The 12,089-nt window shown below is 48.6% G+C and overlaps 1 long non-coding RNA gene across 1 annotated transcript in view; it reads right to left on the bottom strand.

The window, feature by feature from the left end:
* The window catches only part of LOC138510430 (uncharacterized), a 614,646-nt gene that overhangs the window by 270,349 nt on the left and 332,208 nt on the right, over positions 1–12,089 (bottom strand). The gene's annotated exons all lie outside the window — the stretch shown is intronic.

Below are 12,089 nucleotides of genomic sequence, written 5' to 3'. Positions count from 1 at the left end.
CCCATTGTTTACCTGGATGTGGGAGGCTGTGGCATCTGAAAGAACAATGCCAGTTTCTGTCACTGAACAACTTCAAAATATATTCATCCAGCGGATGCATTTGAGGATTCCAATACCCAGGTATGTAACTGGGAGAAATACCACATTGCCTTAGTTATCACAACCCAAGAAAGTCCACCTTGGACCAAAACAAATAAAGAAATATATTCCAGTGCATCCACAGGCTCATGGTCACGGGGGGGGGGGGGGGGGTTAAGGAAGGGGACTCTGGCACAAAATGAAAGGCAACGTGAAACGGTAGGCATGGATGTGCACCAGGAGCAGTGTGTGTGTGGGTACATGGCCAATGGCTGCTTCCCTGAGGTTCACTCTGAACCACCATCCTGAGAAGGATCCTGAGATGGGGCACTCTGACCGTGCATGACGAATGCTTGGTCCTCATTGGCCAAGGCCACTCTTGAAAGTGATGCACGCATCATGACTCCCAATGCAACATTGGGCTGATAGAAGAAGTCATTAGTGGGCAACATGTCCCTGGGCATGCTTTCCCTTGCTACAAGCATCTGCCGGTTGACAATCTGCCCCAAGGCATGCATTTCTTGTCTGAGGGTGTCCCTGGAGGCCAACACATCTTCATGAATGGCCTGCCTGAAATGTTGCATGTCCTCCCTCCTCTCCCGCCTGACACGCTGGATCTCAGCTGTGAGTGCGTCATTAGAGAAGATGATATTATTGGCCAGATGATGTATGCCCCTTGATATCTCCTGCAGGAGCTGGGCACATCATCCTACTAATCCAAGTGTAAGGCAGGCACACGTCCATCACATGTGTGTTGCCTACCAAGGTGTGAGGCCAAAGACCAGCCCTGTCTCAGGGAATCATGCTTTCCTTGGCTGCCGTTCCACGCAAGAGGCACTGGCATCACCCTCTACTCCGGCATCAAAGATGGGAGATGGCACAGTAGCCAGGCACAGGAGGGGGCAATAGTGCAGTGGTACCAACTGCCAAGGACAAGGTCTTCTGGCTCTCCTTCAGGGGATCTGCCGTCTTGAGGAACTGTAGCAGATCCAATGAATCTGGAATACTGAGCAGAGGGCCCTCGACTCTGTCCCTCGCCAATCTCTCAACATAAGAATCTGCACCTTCAGCAGGTGTAGAGTCATCAGGACTGCTGATGATGGCTGCCAACAAGTGGGGATTCTCACCAGCCACAGGTGGCCAGGCTGCACTGGTGGATGGTCCAGCCTCCTCCTCATCCACTGCCTCTTCACATGCAAGATGACACACAACAATAGACACCTATACAGTCTTGCATGTAAGTAACAATGTATATGCAAACAACCACATGGATGTATGTGCACGTCCTACTGGCCATTCATTACTGTCCCATTCGACCATCACCCACAGCACATGCATAATTCACCATCAAACATGCAACATGTAATGTACCCTTCATGCACACCATGCAGTATTTGTTTTTGTATTGCAACAAAATATGACTATCAAGAACAAACACAGATTTCAAAAGCAAACTACTGCTATCTGTTCCCTGATTGTAACTTTTGAATATCAACATAGTTGTGTTGAACTGCAATCACTGCCAAGTTAGTGACACTAGTACAAGCTATCAAATGTCCACTCATGTGACAAGACACATGTGTTACAAACACCCATGTCATTGAAAGAACAACTCTGTTGCCATTTGGGAGTGTTTATACTATGCACCCTTTGAAAATTGTGCGCTGAGTGTAGGAACAACACATCACAGATTGGTGTGCTTAACAGCTGCGACTATCCAATATCAACATGTACAGCGTTTTTTAATGAGTTTCCATGGATGTGGGTGCATGTACTAGCTATCATCCAATACAGACACATGTGTGCTGCACCTAGACCAAATTCAGGTGAATTGAACTGAATGTTCAATTGCATCACGTGAGTGCACTTTAGGGCCTGCATCAAGGCGCTTATTGGATGAGTATCTGACACCATGTACATATTTGGGAATGGGTATGTGAATCCATGACAATGGCATTTGGTCCTATCAATTATTTGCCCATTGTCCACGTTTAGTCATATGTACGCACTATATCAGAGACATGTCCCAGAACCTGAACATTGATGATAGAACATATGTTACTGACATCCCATCACCGCTTCTTCTTTATAACTACAGGAATATTTTGCTTTGGCCATGCTCCTGTGCGACAAACAAAATAACGACAGACGTTTTCAGTGACAGCTTAATAACGAAAAACGTAAATTTTATTTTTAATTTGGGGGGTCCCCCTCACAATCCCACATTTCTACAGCTTTTTCTACCCTCTCCCAACTGCCCCACCCCTTTTAATCCCTTACCCCACCCCATATATACTTTTACTAAAATATTCGACATTTTGTCGTTATTCAGGTGTCGTTGAAAATGTCGTTATTTTCTTTTCATTATTAACACTGCATGCCATGTCTGACAGGAGATTAAAGTGGGCATGACCACTATGAACTTCTAAACACACTAGAAACTTCACACTAAAAATGTGTAGAGGCAATTTGCACTGATGTTTCTTTGCAGCCACCACTAGACTAATTCCTTAACACAATACCCCACATGGCCCATGTGACACACATTGTACATCATACTTGCACAGTCTATGCCAGAGCAGTGAAGAAATGGTCCCTATGTCATCCCCTGAAATGTGTGAGTTATTTTATTGCAATTTATGTGCGGCAACTGGACTATGCACAGCCATGGCACAGTGTGTGCTATACCATGCGTGTTCCTAACAATTTGCACGTTTTCTGGACACAACAGTTATGAGTGACAAAAATAGGTATGTCACAGGAAAGTGGTAAGGAAGTCGGCACCTTGTTTGCAGCACCCCATGTGATAGAACTGGGCATGTGTACATTACAGGAGGAATGAGGGCTGCAAGAGGAGGACCCAAACAAACAAACCTTTCATAGGAGCACATATATCATGTAGTAACACCAAGTGATACATCATGCTGACATGTCAATTATGCTCACATGTCACTCACCTGATGTCCCTGCATAGGTGTCCATGCCGCCCACACCCATGACCTGCTCCCCCATCATTAGCCCACTGGCCATCGCTTCCTCAATCTGTGCGGATCCTCCACCAGTAACCTCGGCAGAGGTCAGATTGTGGCTGAGCTTTGATTCGGTCCATCTAGTGAGGTCCCCCATCCTTTCGTGCACCTCTTCAGTGGTTCATCTCTCCACACCACAGGCATTTACCATGCCTGTGACCTCCTGCCACAGTTTCCACTGTTGGGTCGGGGACAGGTCACTGCCAGCCCAAGTGTAAAGCCCTCCCTGATCCTCTTCTACCAAATCAGTGAGTATTTGCGGTTCCTCATCAGAGAAGCTTTTTCTTTCTTGGCGACCTTCTCCCTGTCTGTTCCTGGGTACTGGTGTCTTGAATGGGCTGACCCCTTTTAGCCCTAGTGGGCTTTGGTGGTACTGGAGCCTTTTTCATACATTTGGCTGGTGGCCCCTTCTTCTTCCCTGCCTCCCCCCTCACCTCTCACTCACAATGGATGTTGCAATGATAAATGCACAAAGTAACAGGAATCGTTACTTTGCGCCAATTATCCAAAATCCGCTCAGGGACAATGTTTGTGTATGTTAGGAAAACATGACGCAAGTGGTACCCCTTCCTTGTTTGCATCGTTCATGCACAGCGCAGGCTGTGTGATAGGCGGAACTTACGCGCAGAGGGACTTTCCTCAAATGTTTCTAATCCGGCATTCCTGTCTGGGTCAATCTAGGCCATCCCATTATCATCGTCGTCAATGTTTACACACCATTGTTTATTCTCTTATACTGCTTATTGTTGGCTACAAGAAATAGAGGGGAGGGAAATGGACTGGGTAGCTCCATTTAAATACATATTTCGGTACGCGTACTGCTATAGGTTATATATAGTTGACACTTCTCTATACCAGAACCCTGGAACAGATGATTTCAATCATATCAAGATCCTTTTTAGTAATCACCACTTAAAATCTGATCTATTGTCAATTGACTTCGAACGCCCCCCCCCCAGGCCCCCAGGAATCCAAACTGAGATAATAAGCAGACCCCCTGTCCCCAACTTGATAAGGGGAGATACGGGCAGGACAAAATCACATATTCCCGCTGCTGGGTGTCGTGGAGCAGAAACATAGCAACTGACTCCAGAAGTTTGACAGATGTCCCCCAGTTTAACCCCCCTCGAGATCCAGGAAATACCATGTATACACATGACCAAAATAAACAATATCTTCAAATAGCATACTGGAATATAGCTGTTAAAAACAACACCTAAAAAGACAAAGATTGGCTTAATCAAATGATTGGTTTCAATATAATCTGCCTCCAAGAAACATGGGCCTATAAACGGTGCACTATTTAAGCAATATGACCCGAGCCGCAGGGGCATTACTGACTCAGGTAATGCCTCGGGCCCATAGTTATACGAAGGCCTCGGGGCATTACCTGAGTAAGTACCCCCGGCCTGCAAGAGTTGCGTGACAAGGGCACTAAGGATTTTTTTCTGTCCCAAAACGTTTCGGGACAAAACAAAAAGCAAAAGAAATGACCAAGAAAATTGCCGCCGGGAAAGGGAAAACAGAGTCCGTTTTCTCTTTCCATGGTGGCCATCGGGAGCAGACGCGCTGGAAACAGAAGTGTTCCCAGCGCGTCTACTACCGAAAAAAAAGGAGAAGAAGGTAAGTGGGGTTGGAAGAGAGGGGGCAAAACAAAAAAATTAAAAAAAAATGTACCTGTGTCCCCGGCGGGGGATGATAGAAGCCTCCACATGGCTGGGGGCTGCCACCGCCCCCCACCGGGGACAAAGGAGGCAGAAGGTAAGTGGGGTGGGGAGGGCAGGGAGGAGGGAGGAAAGGGAAAACAAACAAAAAAAGCCTTACCTGAGTGCCCGGCGGGGGGCGAAGGCAGCCTCTCAGCCGTGGGGAGGCTCGGAGCGGGGATGGCCCCGCTTCGATCCTCCTCATTGGCTGATAGGCTGCCACGCCCCCCACCGGGTACAATATTTTTTTTTTTTTTATTTCACATTTATAAAGCGCTCACACAGCCCGCAGGCATCGAGGCGCTGTTACAGGAATTGTCTTTTTTTGTTTTTCTTAGTTGCGTAATTGTGTGTGTTTTTTTTTCTTAGTTACGTATTTATAACGCGCTTAAACACCCAAAGGTTTCTAAGCGCGGACCCGGGGATCGAACCTGTTGTTGCTACGTGTCGTCTTGCTTCCAAGACGCGCACGCTGCCGCTGAGCTATCCTCCCGGGCTGTGGAATCCCGGCCGAGGGATTCCCTGCCGGGGAATGCCTCGGCAAGGGCCAATCAAAATGGTTGTTTCATTCTGATTGCACCCTCGCCGGGTACTAAAGAGGGTTACATGAATCATATGGCACCAGCAACGTGACTAAAAAGTAAAAAGGGGCAACCGAGCAGGGGATTATGCATCTGGAAAAGGGCTAATTTGAACGCTCAGATTCAATCCTTGACCAGTAACTCAGCTGACTTCCAATGTTTACTAATCAATCTCCCCAGAGGTGAAATCCCGTCACTATGTCACTATGTACCATCTATAATAGACCTAATGGTGTTAACGGAATGGACACTCTAGATAGACTGGAACTACTGATAGATAAATGGAACAGTCAGCTAAAAGAAAACAGACTCTGCTAATAGCAGGGGAAATGAATCTACAACTTGAACCCTAGATTGAGCTGATGGAGTTATTGGAGGGAGAGGATAACATATCAAACATACCCAAGTATAAAATGCCACATCATAAATAATACTACACGTATGCCCTACAATCAACACAACTATTCTTTAAAAGGGGGATGTGTGCGTGTTATGGTCGCATTGAGACCCACATCCCACTAATTCCAATATTCTATAGCGGAAATAAAATAATCCACATCGACGACATCCTGATTGATCTTTCAAGTTGGTAATGTGTTAGGTCACTGCAAGTCACCAGAAGATGTGAAAGTGATCATGGAGACGTCTGATCGAGGTTAAACGTCTGGGTAACACCTTAACAGCATCCGCCAACTCCCTTCCCGCTAAAAATAACAAGACTGAAATGGGAAGACCCAGAATTAAAAGGAAATGCTGCCTGTTCTGGAATGCCTCCAGAATGTTAATAGTCATGACCGTCGGTGTATCATTTTTGGCCTTATACACTCTCCACTGCCCTAGCACCTTTTTAGTTTGGGCTATTAGGTGGTGCTTTAGCACACCTATAAGAGGAAACTATTGCATGAGGGTAGAGCTAGGGAGAAATGGCATGTGAAGAGGGACACAAAGCTTGTAGTTGTTGTTTGGTTATTTGCCCACCCATTGACTGCCCATGGCCATGGTAAGCCCTATGGCCATTCCCACTCAGTACCTGCCGCTCCTCGCCCAAAGCACCTCCTCATGGGAATTCTTCGAGCTTGCTTTAGTCAAGCCTTACCATCAAACTGTGCATTCAAAGCGCTGTTCTGTGAGTTAATGACTTAATAGGAGTTGTAAATGTGCTACTGGTGTAATAAAAATGTCTTAACCAGGTCTGCCTTCAGCCGCTCAGTTTATAAGCACTATCTATGCGTGTCCTTCACTGAAGTCATATTAAAAACAAGCATTGGAAAAGCAAACAGTTTTGGCTTGTGTAAAAGTATTAGGCATTTGCCAGGCACTGCTATTAGATGCCCAGGTACTCTCACCATTTTGTACCTGCTACCAGCAATAGGCAGTTAATACCACTATGGCAGTGCCTGGCAAGTAGATTAAATGTTAGGACACCTGGCACAGACAGAACAATATGCTTGACACCAAAGAAGAACAAATAAATGAACAGACTGGTCTGTGTCACCACATACAGCCCTGTGAGCAATCTCACCAAACAAACTATCAACAAACACTGGCACCTGATACAAAACAAGGGTACTTTGGAAAGAAAGCCCATTTTTGCTTTCAAAAAGAACAAAAACTTAAGGGACTCTTTGGTCCACACTTACATCGAAGAAAATATAACACCGAACACACTGTGGGACCTTCCCAGTGTTGTGGGACCCTATCGATGTGAGAGCTGTGTGGCATGCCGCTACACCACACCCACCAAAACGTTTGACTACAAGGACTACCATCATACCTTGCAGACCCACACCAACTGCAATAGTAAATTTGTGATCTATGGATACAATGCCCTTGCCATCTGTTATACATAGGCAAGACCACGAGACCAGTGAAGCAGCGGATTTCAGAACATAGGTCCTGCATTAAGAACAAAACACCGGACAAGCCCATGGTCGAACATTTCAGCCGACTAGGACATTCCAATGAAGACATCTCATGGACCATCATCCAACAATTAACTCCACAAAAGAGAGGAGGCGACAGGGACAGAGCACTCACGAGGCTGGAACAGCATCTGGTTCACAAATTTGACACTGTGAAAACAGGATTGAATGTCTCCATAGAATGGAAACATTTCTACAATCAGCGGGCCTCATTACGACCCTGGCGGAAGACCATGGTGCTATTAGCACCATGGTCCATGCCGGTAAGTTACCAACTCCGCCATGGAGAAAGGGGGAATTACCACCCCATTACAAGGTTGGCGGGGCAGTAATTCCCCCTTCCTCCATGGCCCTTCCCCATTCCCATTTTTGCCCCATAGGGCTCAATGGGAATGGGGAAGGCACTAAGTACGGTTCCGCAAATTGCGGCACCGTAATTAGCACCAAGGTCCCTTTGCGGGTCCCTACTTTAATGGCTGGTCTACACCAGCCGTTAAGGTTGGGTCCTGCAAAGGGACCTCGTAATTAGGCACTAATAGGTTAACGGCACCGCAGCCTTATACGGCGCCGTTAACCCATTAGCGCCTGGGTCGTAATGAGGCCCAGTGAATAGAAAATGATATGTGTTGTTGTAAAGACTGGTAGGGGGGTCTGTACTTCCGCTCTCTATATGGTAGAGGGGAGGCACAGAGGACCCCAGCCAAGATTCTCTAATATGGTAACGATGGACGAGCAATCAAGGCCTAGCTTCTCAGGAGGTGATGCAGGCTGGTTCTTAAGTACAGTGTATCCCCAAGCCCCCACAAAGGAATGTCCACACACTGTATTACTGAAAACACAGTCTTTATATAATTAATATTCAAGGGTTATGTACACTTATCACAATAACGCACTTTGTGCTCAGGAAAATCAGCAATGGTAAATATCTACAATTCTAAAGTGGTACCACTAATATTAGACCTCATTAAAGTGCATTCACAATACTGTTAAAATGGCACACAGATCAATAAGAAGGAAACCAGCAATAGAGAGAGGAGAGATAACAGAGGGTTGAAACAGTAGGCAGAATACTGGCCCCTACCACTGGACACAGTTCTGTGTGGAGATCCCCCCACCTGGGCAACCTGTAAAATAAAGAGATATAACACCAGCCCAGTCCATATATTGTTCAATAGTCTATTTCTCTCCTATAATGTTTTTACCCCCCCAATGTACCTGGTGGAGTCGAGTTCTTCGAAGAGGCGTCGACAGATCCTTCTTGAATGACCCCCTTTAAAGCAGGAGTCACGGATCGTCGAGAGGCGTCGAGAAGCGTCGAGGAACTCGGTGTTCGGTGTCGGGGAATCGACGGCCCTTCTTGAATGCCTTCCCTTTCAAGCGGGAGACACGGGGCGTCGAACGTCCGACAACAAACAAGGTAGAACGGCGTCGATGAGGCGGCAGGCTTCGATCCGAGCGGTGCTCGTCGGCGTCGAGACGTCGGCGTCCTGCGAGGAAGAGGCGTGCGGGGCACCTCGGCGACACTAGTTCTGGACCGCAAAGATTGTGGGTGACGGTGGCCCAGCAAGGGCGTCGAGTCGCTCGAGTCTTTGGGGTCGTGAGGTGGCGGGAAACCCACCGGCGGATTCTCCTCGGCGCGTTGGTCGTCCTCGACTTTCTCCGGCGGGACAAAGCGGCCGACGATGCGGACGAGGGAGTCCTTCAAGGCAAATGTTCTTAGGCAAGGAGCGGACGGCTCCGGTCGTCGGCGGCACGGCGTCAAGTGGTTCCCACGGCTGGGCAACACAACTTCGACGGGCCTCCAGCGGTTACACAGACCTGCGAACCCTGGTCGACGGCAATGGACTTCGACGGCGTCGATGTCCGGGTGCTTCACTTCGATCTCCTCGGCGGTCCCGTCTCGGGTCGGCAGCCTTTCGAGGGTCTGACTTCCAGGGCGCTTCGGCGAAGATTCAGCGGTGCTCGATGGTCCCTCGGAGCACGGGAAGAGGGCGCCTAGCCAGGTCCTCTCTCGGGTCAGTCCTCGACGATTTCGACAACCTTCAGTTTCTGTCGAAGCAAATGCCACAGCAAGTCTTCTTCTTCCAGCTGGACGTCGAGGATCAGCAAATCCAGTTACTCTTGAGTGGAGACTCAGCTTCTGAATGCTTCTGAACAATTTCCAGTGGTGAGAGGTCCCCAGATATACTATTCTGTCTCTCATCCACACTGCTGGCACACACACAGCAGCCAATCACACAGAAGGGCATTCATGCAGTCAGTCAGCCAATCAGGCACACAGTGCATTCAGGCCACACTCCTCCCTTTCAGACACTCACAACAAGGAATGTGGATTGGGACAAGTACCCAGCCATTCAACACTACACACTGCATTCAGGCCAGTTTCGGGCAGGGCTGTCTCAGTCTTTGTCTCACATGCCAGAAACCAGACAACCACAACAAGAAGTGTATATTGGTCACACACTCCATTCACCCAGGTCCCACCCACAGGAGGTACCCACAACATACAGTCAAAGGGAAGGCTCCAGTCAGTCTAGCTGGGCCTTCACAACAACACCATATATGGAACTTCCACCCAACAGCCAGTCAGGGGGAAGGGACAGAGTCAGGGCTTCCCAGGACTTTGGGAAAAACAAGACAACAGGCAATAGAAAGCAAGAGGCCACAGGGGCCATCTTGTTTTCTATCAGGAATCAACTGATCCCAATGGCAGGGCCTGGGTATCCCAAAATGGAGGACACCCAGAGCACCTGTCCAATTCAGCATGGAGCTGCCACCAGCCCATACCCTGCTCTGTGGGCCACCCACAGGTGCCCAAAAACATACACTAGGGGCACAGGGTTGTACCCCTACCCAGGGGTGCCATAAGGGTATCCCATGGGTCTGTTCACCAAACCAAAAGAGAGAGCTGCACTGCCAGGAGTCGCAAATGGACTCCTGGGCAGAAAACATAACAGAACACACGATAAAAACAGAAAAAGGACAAGGATTCAGAGGCCCTGTCCCTCAGATGCATTTCCGGCATCACAGTCGCCCCCCCCAGACTGAGGTGGAGGGTGCCTAATCTCCCACGGGATAGACACCCTCATCCAGACGGTCAACATACCTTCTGGAAAGGCCATCTGCATTATCGTGACTCTTCCCTGGTCTGTGCTCTATGGTGAAGTCTAGCCCTTGTAGGCTAATCGACCACCTGAGCAATTTCGGATTCTCACCCTTCATCTGCATAAGCCACTTCAGGGGCTTATGATCTGTTTGGACCTTGAAGGTGGACCCCGTAAGGTAGGGCCTAAAACGCCTAAGGCTCCAAACTATACTAAAACATTCCTTTTCAACAGTAGCCCACCTAAGTTCTCTACCCTTGAGTTGTCTACTGATGAATATGATAGGATGTTCTCTCCCTTTGTCATCTAACTGGGACAAGACAGCTCCAATTCCGGTGTCGCAGGCATCCGTCTGGACGATAAAGGGTCGGCTGTAGTCAGGCGCACACAACACAGGTGCCCTACACAGACTTTCTTTCAAGCCATCAAAGGCCCTCTGACAGTCTTCAGTCCAATTAACCTTCCTAGGCTGTTTGGGCGAAGTTAGAGCTGTCAGGGGTGCAGCTATGGTTCCATAGTCTGCCATGAAATTGCGATAGTACCCAGTGAGGCCCAAAAAGGCTCTCACCTGGGTTTGAGTAGTGGGAGTCTCCCAGTTCTGTACGTCCTGTACTTTACTGGAGAGAGGTTGGATTTGACCCCCTCCTACCTCATGACCAAGATAGGTAACTTTCCCCTGAGCTATCTGGCACTTGGTGGCCTTGATAGTGAGGTTAGCCCTTTTCAAGGCCTGCAACACCTTATCCAGATGTGTCAAATGCTCTTCCCAGGTGGAACTGTAGACGGCAATGTCGTCTAAGTAAGCCACACAAAAGGCTTCCAGCCCACTGAGCGCATGGTTGACCAATCTCTGGAAGGTGGCAGGGGCATTCTTCAACCCAAAGGGCATGACCCTAAACTGGTAGAGTCCCTCAGGTGTTGAGAAGGCCGTCTTTTCCTTGGCATGGTCCGTCAGAGCTATTTGCCAATAGCCTGAGGTAAGGTCAAAGGTGCTCACAAACTTGGCAGCACCTATGGTGTCCACGAGCTCATCAGCCCTGGGCAATGGGTGCGCGTCAGTTTTGGTGACGGCATTGACTCCTCGGTAGTCCACACAGAACCTCCAATCTTTGGTACCCGCCTGGGAACTTGCCTTGGGGACAAGGACCACTGGACTGGACCAGGGACTGGTTGAGGGTTCAATAACACCCAGATCCAACATCTTGGCGACCTCAGCCTGGATGTGGTTTTTGACGGTATCTGACATACGATAGCTCCTGCTCTTGACAGGCACACTGTCACCAGTGTCAATTTCGTGCTTACACCACGGTGTAAGGCCCGGTGTCAGTGAAAACAGAGAGGCATACTGCTGGAGCAAAGCCCTGCAGGCCCTCTGCTGCTCTGTTGTCAAATCGGGAGAGAGTTGTACTCCCTCCACTGAGCCATCCTGAGGGTTGCTATGCAGCAAATCAGGAAGGGGCTCACTCTCATCCTCTTCTTGCCCTGAAGCTAGCAAGAGACATGAGACCTCTGCTCGCCTGTGGAAAGGCTTGAGCCTGTTGACATGGAATACCTGGGGGGCTACCCCAGAGGCTCCCATGTCAACCAGATAATTGACTTCGCCCATCTTGGAGATGATCCTGAAGGGTCCAGTCCACTTGTCTGCCAAAGCTCTAGGCTTGGTAGGCTCCAT

The sequence above is a fragment of the Ambystoma mexicanum genome, chromosome 6p, assembly GCF_040938575.1.
Source record: "Ambystoma mexicanum isolate Mex_15411 chromosome 6p, UKY_AmexF1_1, whole genome shotgun sequence".
Classification (NCBI taxonomy): domain Eukaryota; kingdom Metazoa; phylum Chordata; class Amphibia; order Caudata; family Ambystomatidae; genus Ambystoma; species Ambystoma mexicanum.
This window is presented reverse-complemented; position numbering and strand designations above follow the sequence as displayed.